At 41.2% G+C, this 21883-nt stretch overlaps 1 protein-coding gene across 5 annotated transcripts in view; it reads left to right on the top strand.

Moving 5' to 3' along the window:
- LOC111163420 (uncharacterized) overlaps positions 1–21883 on the top strand; it is a 423524-nt gene that overhangs the window by 379749 nt on the left and 21892 nt on the right. The window lies entirely within an intron of this gene.

Genomic DNA, 21883 nt, shown 5'->3' with positions numbered 1-21883 from the left:
CTAAATCCTGGAGCTGAGAATCCCTTTGAAGACCCTTCACAACGCTTGGGAATTTCAAAGACTATCATCATAACTCAGAAAACCCTCCAAGTGTCATTTTACCTTTTTCTTCTGCCTCCCCATTGAGCTGGCTGTCCCCAGTGAGGGACTGCAGCCCAGCCATGGCCCGGGGGAGGGGGCAGCTGCAGCAGATGTGCACATCTGGATCACCTGCGGCCAGCCCATCGGCTCCCAGGTCTCCTGTGGCTTTAGCTTCCACATGACAGGACAAGAGGGTGGCTTCCTCTCCACAGTAACTGAATCTTTCAGCATGAGAGTTTTAACTATTGAGTAAAATATTCTGTAGTGTTCAGGTTGACCCGTAAACTACACATACTTCTCTTTGGTCGATGGAATCGTCCTCATTTCCTTGTATGTGAATAAGTGGCTCTTGGATTGTAGTCCTTATAAAGTATTTTTAAATGAAGAATACATAGCAGGGGGTGTTGGGAGAACTAAAGACATCTTTTGGGTTCTCTTGTTATACGAGTAACTTCGGCAAAAGGCGGCTTTGATTCTCCCTCTAATTCTACCTTCCCTCTGTGGGTTTTCAGCACAGTTCCTCTGAATTCAGAGGGAAACCCAATATCTACATGGTGACTTTCAACCCTGTCCTGCCCTATGCAGTTCCCTTGTTTTTAATCATTAAGTGGTGAGTATACAATGACACTGCACATCTGTTTCTGGTCTGAGAAGATCAGTAAGGACGAGGGTGATTGAGAGCTACGTTAGGTGAAGCAATTACAGAGAAATGTTAAAAAGTGGAAGTGTACCATTTCCCCATTTTATCTAATACATCCAACATCTAATACCATTTCCAACATTTTATCTAATACATCCAACATCTGGGAAAGGATGACGTGAAGCTCGGTGGATGTGGTACAGTGGGGGTGGTGACTTTGGGTGATGCATTAAATTTGAGAAAATGTCACACTAATGCTGCAATAACCTCACTGCAAACATTGCCTGCCAGGAGATGTGTCTATAAGTGATGGCAAAACCCGCTGGCATTTGATGGTGGAGTTTGTCCCCATGTGACTTTGAATATGTGATTGCTTCTTATGTTTTGTCTTTTAAAACAGTCTGGTACTTAACTACAATTTGGCATTCCCCTTTGATGACATTTCTTCTATGTGGGATTCCAGCTATCTAAAAAGCTCTAGGTAATTTTTTAAAACTGCCAGACTTGTTTCTAACAAGTAGCTTAAGCGCTAGCAGAAACTGGCATATTAATATTAAACCCAATGGAAATGCAATTTTTAGTTTGAAGAATAAACATATGTTGGGAATTGCAAAAGTCAAAGTCCTCCAAGCAAGGTTAAGTTGCTCTTTAATGCATTGAGTGTACGTATTTAGAAGTCTGGGGATTTACAATCGGCCAGAGCACTGTAACTTTCTCTTTTTCTGATTTGCTGTGTGTAAATTTGTAGCGCAAGTGGTTCATTTCTCTAGATATTTGCATTTAATTTGCTGCTGATTGTTATGTGAAAAAAAAAAATTTAAAGGTAAGGAAATCATGCTCCAGAATGAATGCATTACGCTTTGAGGATGACGCTAACATTTTCTGTTGCATGTTGTAATGATACCGTAATCTGATGGAAGTGTGTGCAAAACTCCTCTCAGAGCACCTATTTTTTTTTTTTCAAAACGAACAACTTTTTATCGAAGCATAGTTGATTTACAATGTTGTGTTATTTTCAGGTGTACAGCAAAGTGATTCAGTTTTACATATATATATATATATATATATATATATATATATATATATATGTTCCTTTTCAGATTCTTTTCCATTATAGGTTATTACAACAGAGCATCTATTTTGACCTAAAAGAAGTATTTCCAAAGACTCCAAGTAGTCAAAGAGCCCAATTCTGCCTTATAAAATAATAGTTTATCTTGATTTGTGTCTTATTTCATTACTCAAAAGGACTATCACTTTCAACCCTGATTGTCACAATCCTGTTCTAAGTCACTGCTGGTTTCCCCGTGTGATGCGAGTGACAGCATGCATGCTTTTTCCTTTAGTTTCTCACTCATCTCTTTCCTGGATGTTTTCCTTTTTTTTTTTTTTTTTTTAACTTGCCACTTTCAGGAACTTAAAATCAAAAAGGGAGGGAAAGCAAATAATTAGAAGAAAGTAGTCTAATGCTGCAGTGACATTTAGACTTAGAAACATTTACAGTTTGTCTGCCTTTGGGAGAATTTGGGAATTATTATACATTGGAGATTTGACTCCATAAGGAGATTTTTTTCAGCTATTAGGACCAGTCTCTTGGAGATGGGTCTGGCAGCCACCCAGAGAGCAGAAGTCATTGAACTTGAGGCATCTTCTCTAGTTTAAGGGCGCAAACACGGTGGAAATATGGGATTAAGTCTATCAGGCAGAACGAGTGCACCGGCCCTTGATGGACCTGCTCTGGGCTCCACAAATGCCAGCAGGCGTCCCCCAGACACGCCATATGCAGACAGTCTATCATGGGGTGAGGATAAAAATAGAGAGAAAAAGGACACATTTTTGTTGTTGCTGTTTACAGAACCCAACTCTTTGGTCTTCAAAGGTCTTAGCCTCATGGAGCTGTAGGTTGTTGTCTTTCACTGATTTCCCCCGAAGGAATGTGACGGGGTGGGAATATTACAAACATCCCCTGCTTTGGCATTGTTTGATTTTTTAAAAAATTAATAAAAACAGCTCCTAGCAGCTGGTTGAAACAATTCTGCTCTTCACAAAAGCCTTTGCAGTTGACACTGAATGTTAAGAAAATAATTCTTTCAATTAGTGTGTGGCCAGTGCACCTGTGAACTGGGATCATCCAAGAAAACATATCTGTGAATGTCGTGAATGTCAGGGAGAACAATTCAGGAATTCATCCACTCTGCCTTTTTCTTTTGCCACATTTGCACAGATGTTAATCCTGGGGTGCAAACTCTGGAAGGGCCACCTGCCTATAATCCCAGGAGCATGAGAAACAGGAGTTCAGATCAGGAAAACTGTTAATTTCCAACTGTCTGCCATCAGTATCATTCCTCCTTGTTTTTAGGTATGCTTCTGTCTTATATTATTTCTCAAACTGTGATACATAATTCACTGGTCCTGGTATAGAGTTGGCTGTCAGGTACACGGACAACTTACCAAGGCCTTATTCCTCAAAATCATTTATTGATCACTCTATGTGCACAGCATTGTGTTTGGTATAAGGGATACAAATGTGAATAAGACCTAACCCGTGCCTTGGAAATGCTTATGATTTCTGTTAGAATCAGTTTTCCTCCTCCGCTTCAGTGGTATTTTATAATGTATCATCCTCCTGTGTTTTTCAGTGTTCCATTTTTTTTTTACTTCTTTATTGGAGTATAATTGCTTTACAATGGTGTGTTCGTTTCTGCTTTATAACAAAGTGAATCAGCTATACATATACATATGTTCCCATATCTCTTCCCTCTTGCGTCTCCCTCCCTCCCACCCTCCCTATCCCACCCCTCCATCAGCGTTCCATTTTTGTCCATGGGAGTAAACAGGGGTTTCACCTTGTGTATCAATTATTGAATTGCTATGTAGTGGAGCACCTCAAAATAATGGCTCAAAACCGCTACCATTTTTTAATGCTCACCCAGCTCACAAGCTGGGTCGTTCTGCTAAACTGGGCCAGTTCAAGTGATCCAGGAAGCAGGGCTTACTCAGTCATCTGTGGTCAGCTGGTACCTCAGTGGGGATTGGCTTAGTCTAGGATGGTCTCATTTATATGTCCAGTGATTGGCTGGCTCTTGGTTGGAGTGATGGGGGTGACCGGGCCGCCTTATCTTTCATCACCCAGAAGGCTAGCCCAGGGTCATTTCCAAGGAAGCCAGTGATGACATGCAAGGTTTTTTTAAAGCCTAGGCTTGTAAATGGTACAAGGTCCCTTCTCCTCTGTTTAATTGGCCAGAGCAAGTCATAAAGCCATTCCAGTCTCCAAAGGTGGGGAAGTAGACTCTACCCTTTAAATAGGAGGAGCTGGAAAGTCACACTGTAAAGAGTTTGGATTCAGGGCAGAGTGAAGAATTGGGGCTATTTTTGCAAACACATCCTTCTTATTCTTTAGAAATGGTCCTGAGAGTGACCTGTCACATCCTTATACCTTACTGAATTTTATGAACCTTGCCAGAGAATCAGGATTTCTCTGAGAATCACCTGGATCTACCTTAATATGTATGGACCGTCATCTCTAAGCGATATTATGGATTAGGAAAAAATATGTTAAGAAAAGGGGGGGCGGGTGTTGCAGAAGAATTTCTCCGATCCTTTGATACGTTAGTGTGCCTGTGAGTGGCTGTTGCATCTCCTAGTCTTATTTGATCTTTTTTCAAGGGATCACTTGTGTTTCAAGGAACAGTTTGTGGAAAATGGTGCTTCAGGATGTGTTTCCAGTCTTGGACATTCACTTATGGAATGCCAGCTGTGGTAAGAACCGACCTCTAGACCAAAGGGAGAGAGTGACACAAGTGAAAGGACAAACGTAAGGGAGGGGCCTTTGGGTGCTTGGAGCCCGTTCAGCCTTTCCTTGTGAGGGAGGAAATGCCTCTATGCGTGTCATAGCATCCTTAGAGCTGTGAGGGTCCTGGGAGAGCACCTGACGAGAAGTCTCAGACCCTTCACTCCCACGTGGCTTGCCCAGTGGCACACTGCTAGTAAATGGCACAACTCCGGTGGCACAGCTTCAGCAGAAGCTCAGAGTGCTTGCAGTGGTAAGACTGCCTCATTCGTGCCCTCATGAAGTTTATGGTCAATGTCAGTGTCCACATTCACGTTGACTACTCACCCAAACAATTTGCTCAAAGCCATTTAATAAGAGATAAAAAAGAATTTGATTGTAAAAACTATGCTTCTTCCACTAAGTTTTTGCAATTATTCTAACACACATATTTGGGACAGGTATATACGTACATGAGACTATATATTCCCTTGTCTGGGCTTCTGTAGTCCTCTGATCATTTTGCCATTTATGGTGCTTTTGTTACTATGCCAGTATTTCTGTGTGCATCTGTTCCTAAAGTATGCTGTGAGCATCTCAAGGGCAAGAGCCATGTGTAACGCACCTCCTTTTCCTTTCCCAGCTTCGCCTGGTACTGAGAGTTGCTCAGGGCACCTAGAATGACTGGTGCCCCTTGCTGATCAATATGATCATTTATTTTATAGATTATTCATTACAAAATTATACATTTACAAATGAAAGACATGGTTATTATTAGTGTGTTGTTTCTTTAATTACAAGAAGTCCCCTTATTAACTGTTTTGCAACTGGAGTTCTTTCTTTCTCTCTTATGTGCCAAAGCAGATAATCCTGGGCTAAGTAGCTAAGGTTTGTTTCCAATACTCTTAGAAAATTAGAATCAGCTCCAAATAATGCTGGCTACTGATGTCTAATACTTGAGAGGGGGGAAAATAATAGATGTAGAGATTTGGGGCAAATCAATGTTTTAAGGACATGCTGTACTTACTGACTTTATGACATTCTTCTCCCATTGTTTATTTTTATTTATTTATTTACTTGCTCCCACCAAAAATGGAAGCCCTCAAATTGTACTGAAGAACCTCATGGGTCAGGCAAGTTCTTTGGATGGGAAGTTCCTTTCTGAGCTCCTTCTACAGTCAGGGGTAAACTCTGCCCTTTCTGGCTGGGAACCCAGCCCACAGGCTACGACCTGGTGGGCATTGGAGGGGTGGTTTTCCTTTGGAGGAAGCGTATTTTGCCTGTGCCTTGTCCATGTTAGAGAGGAACAGGGCATGCAGGGGTGTGTTTGTCTGCCTGACACATTTCACAGCGGAGGATGGTTCTTACAGCTCTTCACTCACCTGAGTGTCAGAGCTGGGGCTGATTCCAGGTTTTCCGCTGGCTTCACTACGGGGCTGACCCGGAGCCTTGCGATCAATGTGCTGAGAAAATCAGCCGGCACGTCTCAGTGTGTGTATGTGCTCGCATGTGTTTCTGTGTGTTGAAGATGGGGGCTCTGTATCATCGCCAGAGCATCCGGCACAACACAAACATCTCCATGAAAAACTGTATCTCATCATTAAACTTTTCTTCATTGTTCACAAAACCTATGTGGGAGCTCACTAATTCTTCACATATGAAGTTTGGGCAGTGGTCCTGGGGTCTTCTTGTTAGTAATCCACACTGGAAATGTCATTATAAACTGAAGACAGATGATACCACCCGCAACGCCATGTGTCTCTCATTTAGCCTCTTGCCATCCCATCGCAATTACAATCCATGGCCCCAGCTCCTTCTGGGAGTTGCCAGAGGGAGCGCCAGACCTGGCCTCATGGGGGTGAGAGGAGCATCCTTGCCTTGGGAGCAGGGCACGAAATGAATGACAAGCAGTTTTCAACGGGAATAGAAATCACCTCTCTCAGACCAAATCACCGAGCTCCAATCAAGGACCTTGATGACAAGTGAAATTAAATAAAACATGAGTGATGAAACACTGTAATATGTTTACCGTGAGCTAGTAGAGACAGCTGATAATTAACTGTTGCCCAAACAGTAACTTGGCAGTGCATGATTGTAACCAGGACACGGAGCAGTAGTTAATTGAAAGTATTACTAAAGATCTTTGCATCTGTGACGAAGCACGTGACCTTCAACAGGGAAAGGATACAGGCAAGCCATGGACGCTTCCAGGGCATCAACTGACTGTGGATCCAGATTCTGACCTGTGCTGGGTTTTGGCTTGCACATTCCTGTCCACCGTGGTAATGCTCTTTATGTGGTACAGTCCCCAAGCAAATGTCTCCGTGTGTTTTTTCCTGGGCTACCACCCACGGAATGTACAAAATCTGAGAACAAATAAATGCAGATGCGCACAATTTAAATGAGTTAAAAAACATGTTTTTATTATCTGCTTAGATTCTTACACTTAAAATAGTTTTGGTTTGAATCCTCTTCAGCCCCCTGGTTTTGTTTGTTTGTTTGTTTTTCTGAATTTGGAGCAACCCTGCAGCGAGGAAAGATAGTGTTTAGAAAAGGAAACAAATTCCTCAAATGAATTTAAGCAAACTTCACATATAAAGAGAAACCAAGAAACTGAAAGGAGGTCTTGAAGATTCCCTGACTGCTTGTAGTCTCAGTTTCCTTATCTGTGAAATGAAGATCGGACCAGATGACCCGGTGGTCCCTTCAGCTCTCCTGCTTCTTGAACTATTATCAGAATCGTATTCAAAGAATGTGAGGAAGCTAAGGCCAAACACATGTGATTTAAACGTGATTCAGAAGTAGAAGAAATGATCATAAAATACTACCCCTAATCCAAATTTCTCCCGTGGTTCCCGGGACGCTTACACAGAGGTGATGGAGCCACGCCCCAGAGGACCAGAATTTGGTTGATCAGATTCTTCAGCTGGTGCCACACTAATAAGTACTGAATCGTGTGTGCCCTTCTCTTTTTTTGGATTATATTATTTTCTGTCCTCATCCTATTCCCCTCCAACCTCATAAGCACCCATTCTTGTGTATGTCCTTGCAAATTCCATTTATTTCTGTAAAATGTGTATCCTTGAACAACATAGTGTGATTATGTTTTTAAAATTTTACATAAAGAATATTTGCTACAAATCTCATTCAGTTTTACTTCTTTCACTTATATTTTTGAGATCTATTCATCTTCATATCTCAAAGATATCTACGTCTTTGCATTGCTCCTCAGAGCAACTCTTGTGGCATTGGAAAAGAGTTCTTCAGATGGAAAACCATCCCTTTGAGGTGGTGGCCGTGGATGCCAGGAGAAAAAGGGCGCCTACAATCTGGGTCAGTTGCACTGACAGTGGTCATCTCCCCAGCTTGCCATCTTTAATATGCACGTCTTCTCTCTTGTGACATTTATTTTCTTCCCCACCCCCAGGGTGTGGTCTTCAAGCTGTCCACTTCTGGAATTTGCAGGTTTCACAATGTGGTACTACTTCTTTTTGTCTGTAGGTTATTTCTCCATATGAATGTGAAGAAAAGCAATATGTTACTGGCTGTTGTTGTTTTCTGTAGTGCAAAATAAAAAGAGTAAAAGGAAAATTTATATTTATCAGTGCTTCTGATCACTGCATAGTATTCTGTTGATTGAAAACATGCTCCACTTTATTCATTTCCTTATTGATGGAGTTTTTGATTGCCATGATTTTCATCCGTAACTCTGCAGAGAACATCTTTATACAAGTCTCCATGGGCATCTGCGTGAAAGTTATCACAGGGCATGTGCTCAAGAATAGAATCGCTGGGTCCTAGGATACGTGTGTATTCACATGCACTTATTGCTCTGAGAGTCTCTGCCGGAATGAGTGCAGACATCCACCCGTGGTCTGTGATGGTTCCTATTTTCATTCACCTTTGTATTATTTGACTCTCTAATTCTTGACAATCTGATGAGAGGAACTGGTTTCTTGCTGTTGTTTGGATGTGCATCCTCTGATCACTCTTGAGGTCGAGGAGCTGTTACATACTTGACCGAGACCATGCTGGGTCCGCTACACAGTTCCTTTTCTAGACATAGGGGAAGGTTGCACTTAACAGCTTCCATTGCAGTTAGGTTGTATTCCCACAAATGAGTCCTGGCCAACTGAATGTGGGTGGCAGTGTGATTACTATTAACATGTATTATTTTCTGAGGGAGTCTCAAACTTGTTATTCTCACTCTGCCCTTTTCTCTTTCCTCCTTACACAACGAGGAGGGGTATGTTTGGGGGCAGTGGAAATCCATTCTCATTCTTGACTTAAGGAATGTGCTATTAGCAAACATCACAATCATTGCAACTCAGAGGTTGAGGGACCTGATAAAGTAACACCATGGAGCCCTTGCCTTACGAAGTCTCAGCCAAAACTTGACACATGAAGTATATGGGAAAATGTCTTATTTATGAAGGTTTCATCCAGCTAAGGAAGTCTTCATCGAATTGTACAAAGATTCAGAGCTAAACAGAAGTAGTGAATTTCTGCTTTCAGGAAAGGGCTATACTGTAACTATCTAAAGTTGTCACTCGGGGTCATCAGAGCAGTGGTTTTCAGCCTTCCATAGAAGCCAACAAGTAGAGGGAATCTGACTTGAACTTTAAAAATATTATATTTCTAATGCTCTATCTTAGCAGTGTACTCTTTAGAGAGACAGTATCTTTATTCTAATATGAATCAAGATATTAGGAGTAAGGAGGTGTATGGTCACAGGTGAGAAGTCGTCCAGCCTATTATCTGAGTGGTTGTGTAAACTGGAAGGTTTCTGAATGTTTCACTGTATTAAGAAATAGAACTTTTCCTACTTTTGAGAGGAGGGAATGACAGTCTTTCCCTTAAAATAACACAGTCCATTTTATTTATGTTCTTGGATACACTTCATCATCATTATCCAACATCAGGCACATATTTTGGCTTCGGGATTTATGATGGATCACATAGCCACTGACTGCCTCGTTGTGTGCAGCTAGCAATTATTGTTTTGTTCCTTTTGGAAGAGTTTTCATTGTCTTCAGTCTAAAGCTGGCATCACAGAATTACTGGAATGATTTAATAGTACATTCTTAAAGATTTAAAAATATATAAGGGCATAATTTTAGGTTTTTTCCCCCCCAAAAAATCCACCCCACCCTGCCTCACATTTACATTAAATCGAAAGTAAAAAAAAATGGGTCCAACTCTTGAGTTTTTTTCAACTCCTCAAATGTTTACATATTAGATTAATTCAGTCGTTTAGATGGTAGTCTCCAAATTCGGATGTAACATGCCAGTGGGTTAAATAAACAATCCAGAGGGCGCAGGAAGAAAGGGTTAGGACCGCTACTCATCTGTTGTTTTAATCTAAAAATGAGGAAAGTAATTAAGTACTGTTAGTGTTTAGTGCATGTATTGGCATTGCTTCCATGCTCAGTCTGCCATGCTGCTGTGAGCAGGGTTTCCTAGGAAAGGCAGGTGTGCACTTTTATTATAAAGTTGGAGTCCAACCAATTCTCACAAAATGGTCAAGAGGCTGAAAAAGATTCTTGGGAAGAAACGGTAAGATGAATGCAATCATAATGTAATATGCAAGCAGACCACAAGAAGACAGCAGAGCTGTCCCTTACCCCATGCTTAGCACCCTGCCCCAGAATGTAAAATTACCAAGAAGACTATCTGAAACGTGGATTTATAGGCGTTCACATTAATGATGATCCCTGCCACGAGCGTATATTGTGTCTTGAGATATTAGCTTAAAGTATGAAGCCATCATGATTATCAAGATATTTTAATGTTTTAATTGTTTATTATTTTCTTCATGCTACATTAACCCCTATGTCTTTCATCTCTCTCTCTGTCTCATGCACACTCACACACATATATGATAAACAAGTAAATATATATGAAGCCTGTGCTCAGAAATTGCCTTAGGATGCCCGCTCAAAAAGGTGAAGCAAGGCTTCCTTGGTGGCGCAGTGGTTGGGAGTCCGCCTGCCGATGCAGGGGACACGGGTTCATGCCCTGGTCCGGAAAGATCCCACATGCCGCGGAGCGGCTGGGCCCGTGAGCCATGGCCGCTGAGCCTGCGCGTCCGGAGCCTGTGCTCCGCAACGGGAGAGGCCACAACAGCGAGAGGCCCGCGTACCGCAAAAAAAAAAAAAAAAAAAAAAAGGTGAAGAAGTGGCTGGAGGATGGTGTGAATGGGAACGAGGCTTGGTTATGCTTCTCCCCACACCAGGTTCACTTTCCCCCCTGAGCATTTTTGTCTTCATGACTCCCGTCTATTGACGAAGAGCTAGTCTTACCCGGGGAGCCCTTCAAGCCTCCTCTAGGACGTGCTCCCGAGCGCTCCTGACTAGAGCAGGTGTAGGACTTACACTTGTTTCTGTCTGTTTGTTTTCCTCGGTGCTTACTTTGTTCTCTAGCCAAGAGTAGTATCCTTTGGAGCCTGAATGGCTCAGCTCCAGCATTCCCTGGCCAGGTAGCTGGTGGCACGCTGCTTTTGCGTTCTTTGCTGGAGGCTATCGAGACCTGGCAGTGAGGGGACTCATAACTCTGGTCACAAGTTAGCTTTGTTGATCATGAAAATGGAGGATTACAGCCAGATGCTTCAGGAAGAAAGACAATGGCCGAGATCTAGTGAAAGGTCTTGCTCTAGTGAAAATAAGAGTGGATCCTTGATTAAAACACAGAGTGAGGTACCTTGAAAGGAAGCCCAAGTGTCGTATCAAACGTTGGCCAGGTCACCTCAGGATCTGGTGCCCGCAGAGCATCTATGGTCGACCGAGTAACACTGGAAGAAAGAAGTGAAGGTAGGGTAACCCAGAGGCCAGGGGCCAAGAGGCTGGAGCCTACAAAGAGAATACTAAGAGGGTAGCTATCCAGGATCTGATTATTTTTCCTAACAACACACATTCTATTTATTTTTACCATCTGAGTCCTCTGTTTTTCACTCTTCCTTGTTCATAGTTGGTTCCCGAGGAGCAACCAGACCCTCAGACCCATGTAAGTCCTTTGGTAGCCGACTTCTTGGTTGGACTCAGACCCGTTGCCTTCCTTTGCTTTCCTCACCTGTCCACCTGCCTGGCCAGGCATCAGAGTTGTACTGCGTGGGACCTAGATGCCATCTGGGCACAAGCTGGCATGTAAACTAAGGAAAAGAATGTAGTTTTCTTTCTACACCTTCATTCTATGACTTAGAGGGAATCCGTAAGGCCTTCCCCAGGATTGTTGAGACTATGTAAGAGACTTTTGTTTTCATGCTCACTCTTGACTCTGAGCTCTTGGTTCCACAGAGTCAATTCAGGTTAGGGGTTTTCCTTCATACTATTAGGTACTAGGTTTTCTTAACTATGGAAACGAGACAATGTTTTGTTTTCTTTTCCGTATCACACACATCACCTTTATGAGATGGTTGTGTGCGTAGCAGGTGGTATAGAGAGTGTGGACAAATGGAGCTGGTTATTCTCGTTCCCCAAATCCTCTTAGCTGTCGCATCACTAGGACTTTCCCACTGACCGTGCCACCTCACAGAATACCTCTGTCTCCTCTCTACCTTCTCTCTCTTTGATTCCTCTTGGAAATAACCAAATTTCTATGTTTTTGATTGATACCAATTAGGCTCTCCTTAGCATTTAAACCCCACCTCCAAACTTGGCTCCTTTGAGATATCCAAACTGTGGAAGCTTTTAAGAACTGCTTGAAAGATCGGATCAGAAATCTTAAGTCAAGGAGCCAACTTCATCTTCAGATTGTGACTTAGGCGTGGAGCTGGGTAAAGGTTTCTCAGGTTTCAAGGACACATCCAAATTCTGCATTTGGAATTGTGTGGAATAAAATACACTTACTGAGCCAAGGTCATTTCTAGGCAAGGAGGCTGAGTATAGAGTGTCCATGAATCACTATTGCACTCCCCCAACTAGAAAAGCAACTCCAAGTTCATGATGGATGATAGCATCATCTTAAACATGAAGGTCTGGCACAAGATCTTATTCAAAGGGCAGCATATCCTTAGGGGAAAAATGGAGAGTTATGCAAACACACCCAAACTGTCTGCAAAGGGAAGCTTTATTCATCCCCAAATGCTGTATTTCACTGATTCTGAGATGCAAACTTTTCACCTTTTTAACTGGGATGCACCTTACAATCGCTGTTAATCAGGCCGTGGTTTTGACATAATTGCTCAGCCTGTGCGTGTTCATACTTGTTCATAGCTGTTCATGTTGCTGTCATTTCCTGGAGTTATGTGTATGGGTGATGCTAAAAAATGTTGAGTTTAGTTGTTTTTTAAAATGTCTTCAAAAAAATTACACCATGAATCGGCACTGAAGTTTTAGTATGCACATAGAAAGACACAGGAACAGAAAAATATGATATATAATGAAATCTATACCTCAGATGAGTCTCAAAATAGTTTTCAATAATATACAAATGTTAAATGATTAGAAAATAGTGTGTCAGTTTAATTGATGGTATTTTTTCTCTTTAGTGGAACATAGAATAATGATTTAACTTAAATTTAATGGAATATAGCAGTAATACTACATGTGTCTTTCCACTAACCTTTTAGGTGAAGGAAGTAGACAACAAAAATCTATACCTTATTTTTCACAGAAATTGGCTTGAAGTCCTTGAAAACTTTGATGGAAAAAGTAACCTCAACATCCCATTACTGTTTCTTTCAGATCACAGTACTGGATTTTGTATAGCCCATAAAAATACCCTCTCTCACCAGGTAGCTCTAGGTCTCCCCTTCCTACCCCCATCATGGTGTGTCATACAACATACCCACCTCCAGACCACCACCCCTTTCCTCCTGGATTAAGATTGTTCCATTTTTAAGTGGGTGAGGATAAGTAAGAACATCCGATTTAGTGGGGTGATTAGTGGTGTGATTAAAAGCTGGGTACCAGTTAGTTTGAGGAATTAAAATGTTACCGCTTCTTTTCATGGTTCAAGGCCAAGGCTGAACAGCTTCGTGGATTAGCATCTACTAGATGTCTCCCACCTGGAGCTTATACTGTAAAGCAGCACAGCCAACACACCAACACTTACCATACAGAGACTACGCCTACACTACATACTTTCATTACACTTTAGTGTTACTTCCTTTTCTACCCCTAAGCATGGACAAAAGCACCAATTTTGAGATGATGTCTGATTTTTCACCCCCTGCCTTCCTACTGCTTTTTCCTGCCATGAGTCGTTAATGAAATGGCTGAACACTTTTACTTTCCTGGTTCAAACCTGTCTCATTTTTTTCGCTGAACAAGTTTTCCCATTAGCCAGATCTCTTTCTAGCTAGTCCCAGAGAGGAGTTCTGTGTACCTGAACTCCTGCCCTCTGAATTTCTTAGGCTTTTTTGGTCACCTAGCGAGATCACATGTTGATATCTCTGCATGGCAAACATGTCTCTTCTCCTTGGCTTAAAGGTAGAAGCAAACTAACAGCAAGAACTCTATCACCAAGTATGTCAGAGTAATTGATTCAGATGGTAATTTAGTTCTTTTCCTACATATATTCTCCCTCCCCCAGCCCTTTGTCCAAAGAAAGTTTGGTTGCTAAGAGAAACTATGCCTACAGTCTTGGGCTCTCCCTGTCTTTTGTAAACACCTGAACTCACAGAAGAAACGGAATGTTTCTAGAAGGCAAGGGAGGGATGTGCCCAAGGATAGGAAGACAGGAAAGAGGAAGACATCATTCCCCAGCTTGGGAAAGGTAGAAAGGTGTGCAGATACTTCAACTAGTGGGCGTATTTGACCCTGATCAGTCTCTGGGGAAGTGGCAGAAGCTCAGAGGGAAAGACCAGGCACACCTAGGGAGGCTGGATCCCCTGCGTGGACCAAGGAACAGCCTTGGCAGACATTCCTGTGCTCTACACGTAGCCCATCAGCAAATTTTCCCTGGACTGCGGAGGAGCGTACAGGCATGGACGGCTGAGGATATCCGTGATGACAACAGAGTAAAGACTAGGCAACTTCCCCTATCTGCTGGGTACCACTTAAGCCTCCAGATTCTCATGAGGCTATCAAGGAAAAGGAAGGAACCCCAACAGTGACCAAGACTTAACTTCCCACTAGCTTATATTCCCAAATATAACATCAAAATACATTACAATGGTGATAAACTGGAAAAGGAGTGCCAAGTCCCTGAAATTAACTGGATGTGAAAGAGAATCAGTGTAGAAGAAAAAGGGAGTGAGAGATTGAAAGCAAGAATCTTTAAGAGTACAGATTTTATTATTATTTTTTGGAAATAGAGGATTTTTTAATTGGAGTATAATTGCTTCACAATGTTACGTTAGTTGCTGCTGTACAATGAAGTGAATCAGCTCTATGTATACATATATCCCCTCCCTCTTGAGCCTCCCTCCCACCCACCCCCATCCCACCCATCTAGGTGGTCACAGAGCACCGAGCTGAGCTCCCTGTGCTATACAGATTATAAATAAAAAATGGGCCAGATGGGGACCTCATATTAGTTAATTTTTTAAAAAATAGAGAAATACAACATTTCTCAGTCACACTTGTGTTGCTATAATAACATTCTCCCTGCTATATAGGAATTTTTGTAGTTAGATAAATTCCTACAAGGCGGGCTTTGAATCCTAGAAACATTACCGGTGGAATACACGCATTGGGAAGGTGTTTATTTTTAAAGGGCACAACACTAATTTCCTAATCTCCTCTCCAAGTAGAAAATTGCATGACATAGCCAAGAATTAGCCTGATTGATATTCCCTGAAGAAGAATTTTTGTCGTTCGCTTGGATGGTGAAATTGTGTGTGCACGTTAAAGTGGCAGGTGATGTAATTTTAGAAAGTAGCATCTGGTAAAAGAAATATATAACACCAAAATATATTACAACTGTGATAAACTGGAAAAGGAGTGCCAAGGCCCTGAAACTAACTGGATGTGAGAGAGAATCAGTGTAGAAGGAAAAGGGAGTGAGGGATTAAAAGCAAAAATTGTTAAGAGTACACATGGTAAGCAGAAAATGGGCAACACTTGATTCCGTATAGTTAGGGCAGAAAACAATTTGTCACGACAAATTCACAATGAGTAACTACTGTGATCAAAGCAGGTACAATATTATGAACAGTTTATCAAAGGATGACCTATCCATGCCTTCGTGTATTTATTCACTCAGAGAGGGATTACATAGAGGGTGGTCCTGCACACAGACAGCTCTCTCTCTCTCTCTCTCTCTTTTTTTTGCATGTATACTTTTTTAATATTCCATCTTATAAACTCATTTTGATACCAGAAATGCTATAATTACAAAATGTAATGATAAACAAGTCGTACCCATTATTTAATTGGTACAGTAGGTAGCTGCTTTGTCTAGTTTTCTGTGTCTGATGTTGGTCGTAGTAAAGTTGACTCTGGCCTCATCTATATCAGGGTTTGAAACAACAAAGCTAAGTGCTTACAGATGATTGCATATGTCAAAATCAGTAATTTAAAAAATTAAGTAATATCTAAATTATACACTTGGTGCACAACGCATGCAAGGAAACATAATATACTTAAAGAATTTATACCCTGTTGTCTGCAACTTCCTTATTTTAAAGTTTGAATCCTGGCTCAGGTATTTATAACTTGTGTGACCTTTGGCTGATTTCTTAACCTCTCTGCGCCTTGATTTCCTCATTTGTGGAATGGAGATGAAAATAATATTTATGTCATTGAGTTGTTATAAGGTTTAATGGAGTTAATATTTGTAAAGCACCCAGTGAGCGCTATACAACCAGTGTTCGATTAAATACATACACTCCACATATATTTGTTTCTCCAAGGTTTAAACCACTCTTTGTGCACCATAAGGATGCCAGAATAGTCCCTGTCCTCAAGGAGGCTTTACAGAGAAGAAACTGGAACTGTATACAAGTCTGAAACCACTACTTCAGGAGAGCTTGGAAAGTAGCTCAGCAAACACAAAAAGACCATAGAACGATAAGCATACTGTAGCTCTTCTAGGGTGACAATGTAAAAGGACTTCTGGGTCAGTCTAGAATGTAGGAATATAGAAGCTTTCCTTCATGACTAGCTGTTCTCCATTGCCGTAGAAGTTGGAAATAAAACCAAGTGAACTGATGTTATGTCAAGAGGATTTTAAGCTGGTGAAGAAAAGTTTCCTGGCAGAGATGATAGTCACATGTAAGAATGTGTGACATTCGTGGCGGGGGGGGGAGGTCTTAGTATAAACAGGCTGCCTCTCACAGCCCTGCTCAGTCAGCAATAAAACAGTGGAAAATGCATAATACATCCATTTTCATATAATACCTGTGAACTTATTGCTATCAGTTCATTTATGAGTCTCAGTAATCTTACCCGCTACAAAAATTGGAGCAGAGTACAAGTTTTGGTAATTTCAACTTCAGATGTACTTTCTTAACTATCAGGTAGCATTTAAATGTCATTTTTATACAATTATTTTTACTGTGAATACTTAAGTAATGCATGCTTGGGAAACATCACCTCCCCATTTTCTCTCTGGATGGACTGAATTAATCACTATAGGAGAAGAATTACAGCATCCTCCAATTTAGATCAAATAACGTCCATGCCATTTCTCACAGAGGGAAAGAGATTTACCTTTTGCCTCTCTATAATCCACTTAAAAAAAATCAACAGAAAAAGTTGTTAGGATAAAACCTTTATGCTGGGTTCATATACTGTTAGATTTCATGCAGAGCAGCAGGGCAGGAAAGGGTCTTAGAGAGAAGCAGAGAGAAGAGAATTTGGAGGCAAACGCATTAGGAAAACACCACCACTGTACGTGATTTCCACCCGGGTAAAGATAATGATAAAGAAATAAGTAGGGCTTCCCTGGTGGCGCAGTGGTTGAGAGTCCGCCTGCCGATGCAGGGGACATGGGTTCGTGCCCCGGTCCGGGAAGATCCCACATGCCGCGGAGCAGCTGGGTCCGTGGGCCATGGCCGCTGAGCCTGCGCGTCCGGAGCTTGTGCTCCCGTTGAAAAAGAAATAAGTAAACCAAAGCCTCACAACAGCCAAAGAAATTACAGTAGGAAAAGTTTAAAAACAAAAATGATGATGAAATAAAGAAGAGAAATTTTATAAGGACAAAACTATTTGTGAGATGTGTTTTTAATGAAAACAGAAATTGCCGAAATGCCTCTCTTTTCTGAAATATCAATAATCATTGAGAGATGACCGCACGGGAGGGGAGACATACAGGAATGTCTGGATCCTGCTTGGCACAGGGTATCAGTTCTCTAAGGCAGAAATGCCAGTACTGTTTTCATGAAGAATCTGAACACTGGATTTGTTTTCCTGGGAAGCCTGGTGCCCATTCCAGCAGCCAAGGAGTTCAACTTTCACCTGCCTTACAGAAAATTACTCTGCTTGTGCATTTTGGAGTTTTATGAGTGGAGCCACCTAGAACTAGACACATCCTTATGGGTTGCTTCTCCACTGCCTTTGTATCACCAGAGCAGAGTCCAGCCAGCACTGGTGGGTGTGTGTTGTCACCACCCACAGAACACGGGCATCCCAGCCTCTGTGCAGCCTCTCCTAACTATGGCCCTCAATGTCAAACATATCCCCTAAATTCACATCCTGAAATATGCATGAAGTCCAGAACAGTACAGGCTGGAAAATTTTAAGAGTTGTTACTCTGTTTTTAAAAATTGAAATCCCCTGACTGTTGAGAAGGTAGGATTGGGGTGTTAGTGTGAGCTGGCATGCTGAATTAATGGAAACTAAGTCTGGGAGTTTGAGAGTTGTGACGAATTGGTGGTTGGACCATCTATCTCTGGGAGCCAGTTTCTTGGATTTCATTTTGTAATGCCCAATCCATATCCCCACATCTCTTTAGAGCCTATTATGGACTGAATGTTTATGTCCCTTCCAAGTGCCTATATGGGAGCTCTAGCCCATAATGTGATTGTATTTGGAGATAGAGCTTTTTAAGAAGTAATTAAGGTTAAATGAAGTCATAAATTGGGGTTCTAATCTGATAGGATTGGTAGCCTTATAAGAAGAGGAATATGAGAGCTCCACTGGTGGCGCAGTGGTTAAGAATCCGCCTGCCAATGCAGGGGACCCGGGTTCGAGCCCTGGTCTGGGAAGATCCAACATGCCGTTGAGCAACTAAGCCCATGCGCCGCAACTACTGAGCCTGTGCCCTAGAGCCTGCGAGCCACAGCTACAGAAGCCCGAGCGCCTGGAGCCTGTGCTCCACAACAGGAGAAGCCACCGCAATGAGAAGCCCACGCACCACAACGAAGAGTAGCCCCCGCTCGCTGCAACTAGAGAAAAGCCCACGCACAGCAATGAAGACCCAACGCAGCCAAAAATAAATAAATAAATAAATAAATAAAAAAAATAGGAACATGAGGACACAGAGAGAAGGGGGTTTTCTGTAAGCCAAAGAGAGAGATCTCAACAGCACCCTACCATGCTGATACCTTAATCTTAGACTTCCAGCCTCCAGAACTGTGAGATAATAAATTTCTGTTGTTTACACTATGCAGCCTGTGGTATTTTGTTAAGGTAACCTGGTCTGACGAAGACAGAGCCAGGGTTACCTAAATCTAAATTCTAGTCCTGAAACAGGCTAGCTGTGTGACACTAGGCAAGTTGCTTCCCCTCTCTGATCCTTAGTTTTTTCATCTGCAAAGTGAGAGTAATATGAATCTTTTACAGGAATGTTGTAAAGATTAAATAAACTGATACACTTACTGTGACTGACATATAGTGATCAGTAGTCAACAATTATTCTTGTCATTTATTATCTGAAAATGTTACAAAAGCCTTTTTTCCTCCTCCAAAAAAATCTGAAACCATAAATTGTTTCTTTAATTTTAATAGAATCCTGCCTTGGCAAATAAAAAATTAAATCCTTTCATTTTAATAGAATCCTGATTTGGCGAATACCAAAAGCCTAGGGAAAAATAAAAGGCCTGATGTGTGTTAAAGAAACTGTGTTTACTGATCTCCTGACTTATTCACTCAATAAGCATTTAATGAGGCCTGCTAGATGCTTTGGGAGATGGAAAGGATTATGGTTAACTAGTAGTCTCCGACTTATACCCATGAAACTTCTAAAGTTATACATAGCAATGGAAATTTACATGCTAACAGGAAAGGTACTGATGGGAATGGATGAAGAAACCCAGAGGAAGAGGGGGAGTCAGGGAGGGAACGCTGGGCTTCTGGGGGCTGCCTCCCAAGAGGGGCGAGCCAGGGACTGCAGGTCTTGGGAGTGAGCAGGCAGAGAGGCATGAGAGACAGAGGGACCCCGGCTGTGAGCACCAGCCTGCTTGGGCCTGGAGTGGGATGTTTAGCACAGGCATGGTGTCCTTGAGTTGTCTGCAGAATGTGTTCCTGGTTCTTGGTCTAAGATGAACTGGAGAAGATGAAGAGACGAAAGAGAAGGAATGAGCCATTGACCAGCAACTGTGCGAGGCACGCTCTGCCCCTCTGCCCGTGGGATAAGTAATTGACATTCAGGTGACCCTGGGAGGAATGGAAAGTAGGCGGCCATGCCCCGCATGAAGGGAAAATGCGGGGCAGTGGGTGCCGGGAGATTTTTTTAGGCAGAATGCATAGGGCTTGGGGCTTGGCGCTTGGCGCTTGAGTAGAATGTCAAAAGCGAAGGAGAAGAGGGACCAAAGATAACTAACTAGTTTCCACTTGGGATACTGGGAAATGTGGTTCTGATGAAAGAGAATGGAGAAATGGAAAAAAACAAAAACCAAAACCCTGGTTTTGGAGGGGAAGTTGATGAATTCGGTTTTGGTTTCATAAGACCTGTATTTCTGGAAAGAACCAAGAAATTCTTTCACATAATGTTATTGATATACTGATTTCCAAAGGCAATTCCTCACATTCTTTTTCATTCTTTCTGTGTCTTGACTTTTCCCCTCTTATATTTTCCTTAATTGTTATGACCTTGTTTTCATGATTTATAAATCTCCAAGAACAAGTGGACCTCTTTTTATTTTTTTCTTAACACACTCTTCTCCTCATGTTTGTTAGCAGCAGGAGCCATTGTGGTTTTCTAAGACACAAAACCATTCCACAGGAAAAAATTTAAAACTTCATTGTTAAACAAAGATGGATAGTTTTTCTTCCAGTCACTATTCTCCAAAAATGTCCCATTATAAACAGAGTTGTTTTTTAAACATGTAAACACTGTGTCTGTCAAGAATGTCATTCTCCAATCAATTTTTTAAAATGATCAGTGTCAACTTTTCTCCTTTATTTTGGGAAAGAACATAAAACTATCTTTATTTGCAGATGACATAATGGTCCATACAGAAAATGCTTAGGAATCCATAAATATTCTAGAATTAAATGAGTTTATCAAAGCCACAGGATAAGAGGTCAACATACACAATCAATTGTATTTGTATGTATTAGCAATAAATAATTGAAAATTGAGATTTACAAAATACCAATTATAACAGCATCGACAATATTAAATACTTAGGGATATATTTAACAAAATATGCCCAAGACCTGCACCATACTGGTGGGTCAGAATGTTCATTATTGTAAAACTATCACTTAAATTGGTGATACTTCCAATAAAAAGCCCCAGCAGGAGTTCTTATAGAAACTGATGTTATTTCTAAAATTTGTATGAAAAGCAAAAAACCTAGGATATGCAAAATAATTCTCAAAAAGAGAAAATTTAGTGACTTATTCTATGTGATTTTATTTTAAACAGAAAAATTATCAATAACTAGGATTAACAGAATGATGAGTCACAACATTTTATAGAGACAGACCTTTCCATTTACCTAATGAGTATTTATTATAGCTGATTTTTTTCAGACAGACTCAAGGCATTTTAATGAAAGTGAACAGTCTACCCAGTTATTGCTGATTTTTTAATGTCATCTTTTCTTATATGTATTATTGGCCCTTGTATTAAAAACATTGTTAATCTGTTGCCATGTTATTTTCTGTACTGTTAACACTAAGATAGACATTCAGACCATGGTCAGAAATACTGAATCATTTTAGAAAATAAATACACCTGATTACATACAGGTAAAAGGTTAAGATGGGGTGGCAGTTAAATGCATTAATTTAGAATTTGGCATTAGAAGAAAGTGGGGAATTGAGAAGCAAATTTATTCGTTAAGAAAGAGTAATGGTGAATTAAATGCAGCACGGCGTTCCCATATTCTTTCTGCCAGGAGAAAATCAGACTGTTTAGTTTTCCAAACTATGATTTAACAATAGTGTCTCTCCTTAGACAGTTGTGTCTAAGAAGAGAAAGAATAGTTACCTCACATGGTCATTCTATTTTTGCATTTCAGGTCAGTTCTGTTCTTTTTGCATATGTGTCATTTCATTGATCATCTTTCTTCTTTGTCAGTTTCTGTGGATTTCTCCCCCACCATTCATATATTTTATTCT

The sequence above is a fragment of the Delphinapterus leucas genome, chromosome 12, assembly GCF_059928025.1.
Source record: "Delphinapterus leucas isolate spDelLeu-1000000601 "Yukka" chromosome 12, BTC_Dleu_Yukka2, whole genome shotgun sequence".
Classification (NCBI taxonomy): Eukaryota; Metazoa; Chordata; class Mammalia; order Artiodactyla; family Monodontidae; genus Delphinapterus; species Delphinapterus leucas.
The sequence above is the reverse complement of the archived record's forward strand: the minus strand, read 5'-3'. Positions and strand labels throughout refer to the sequence as shown.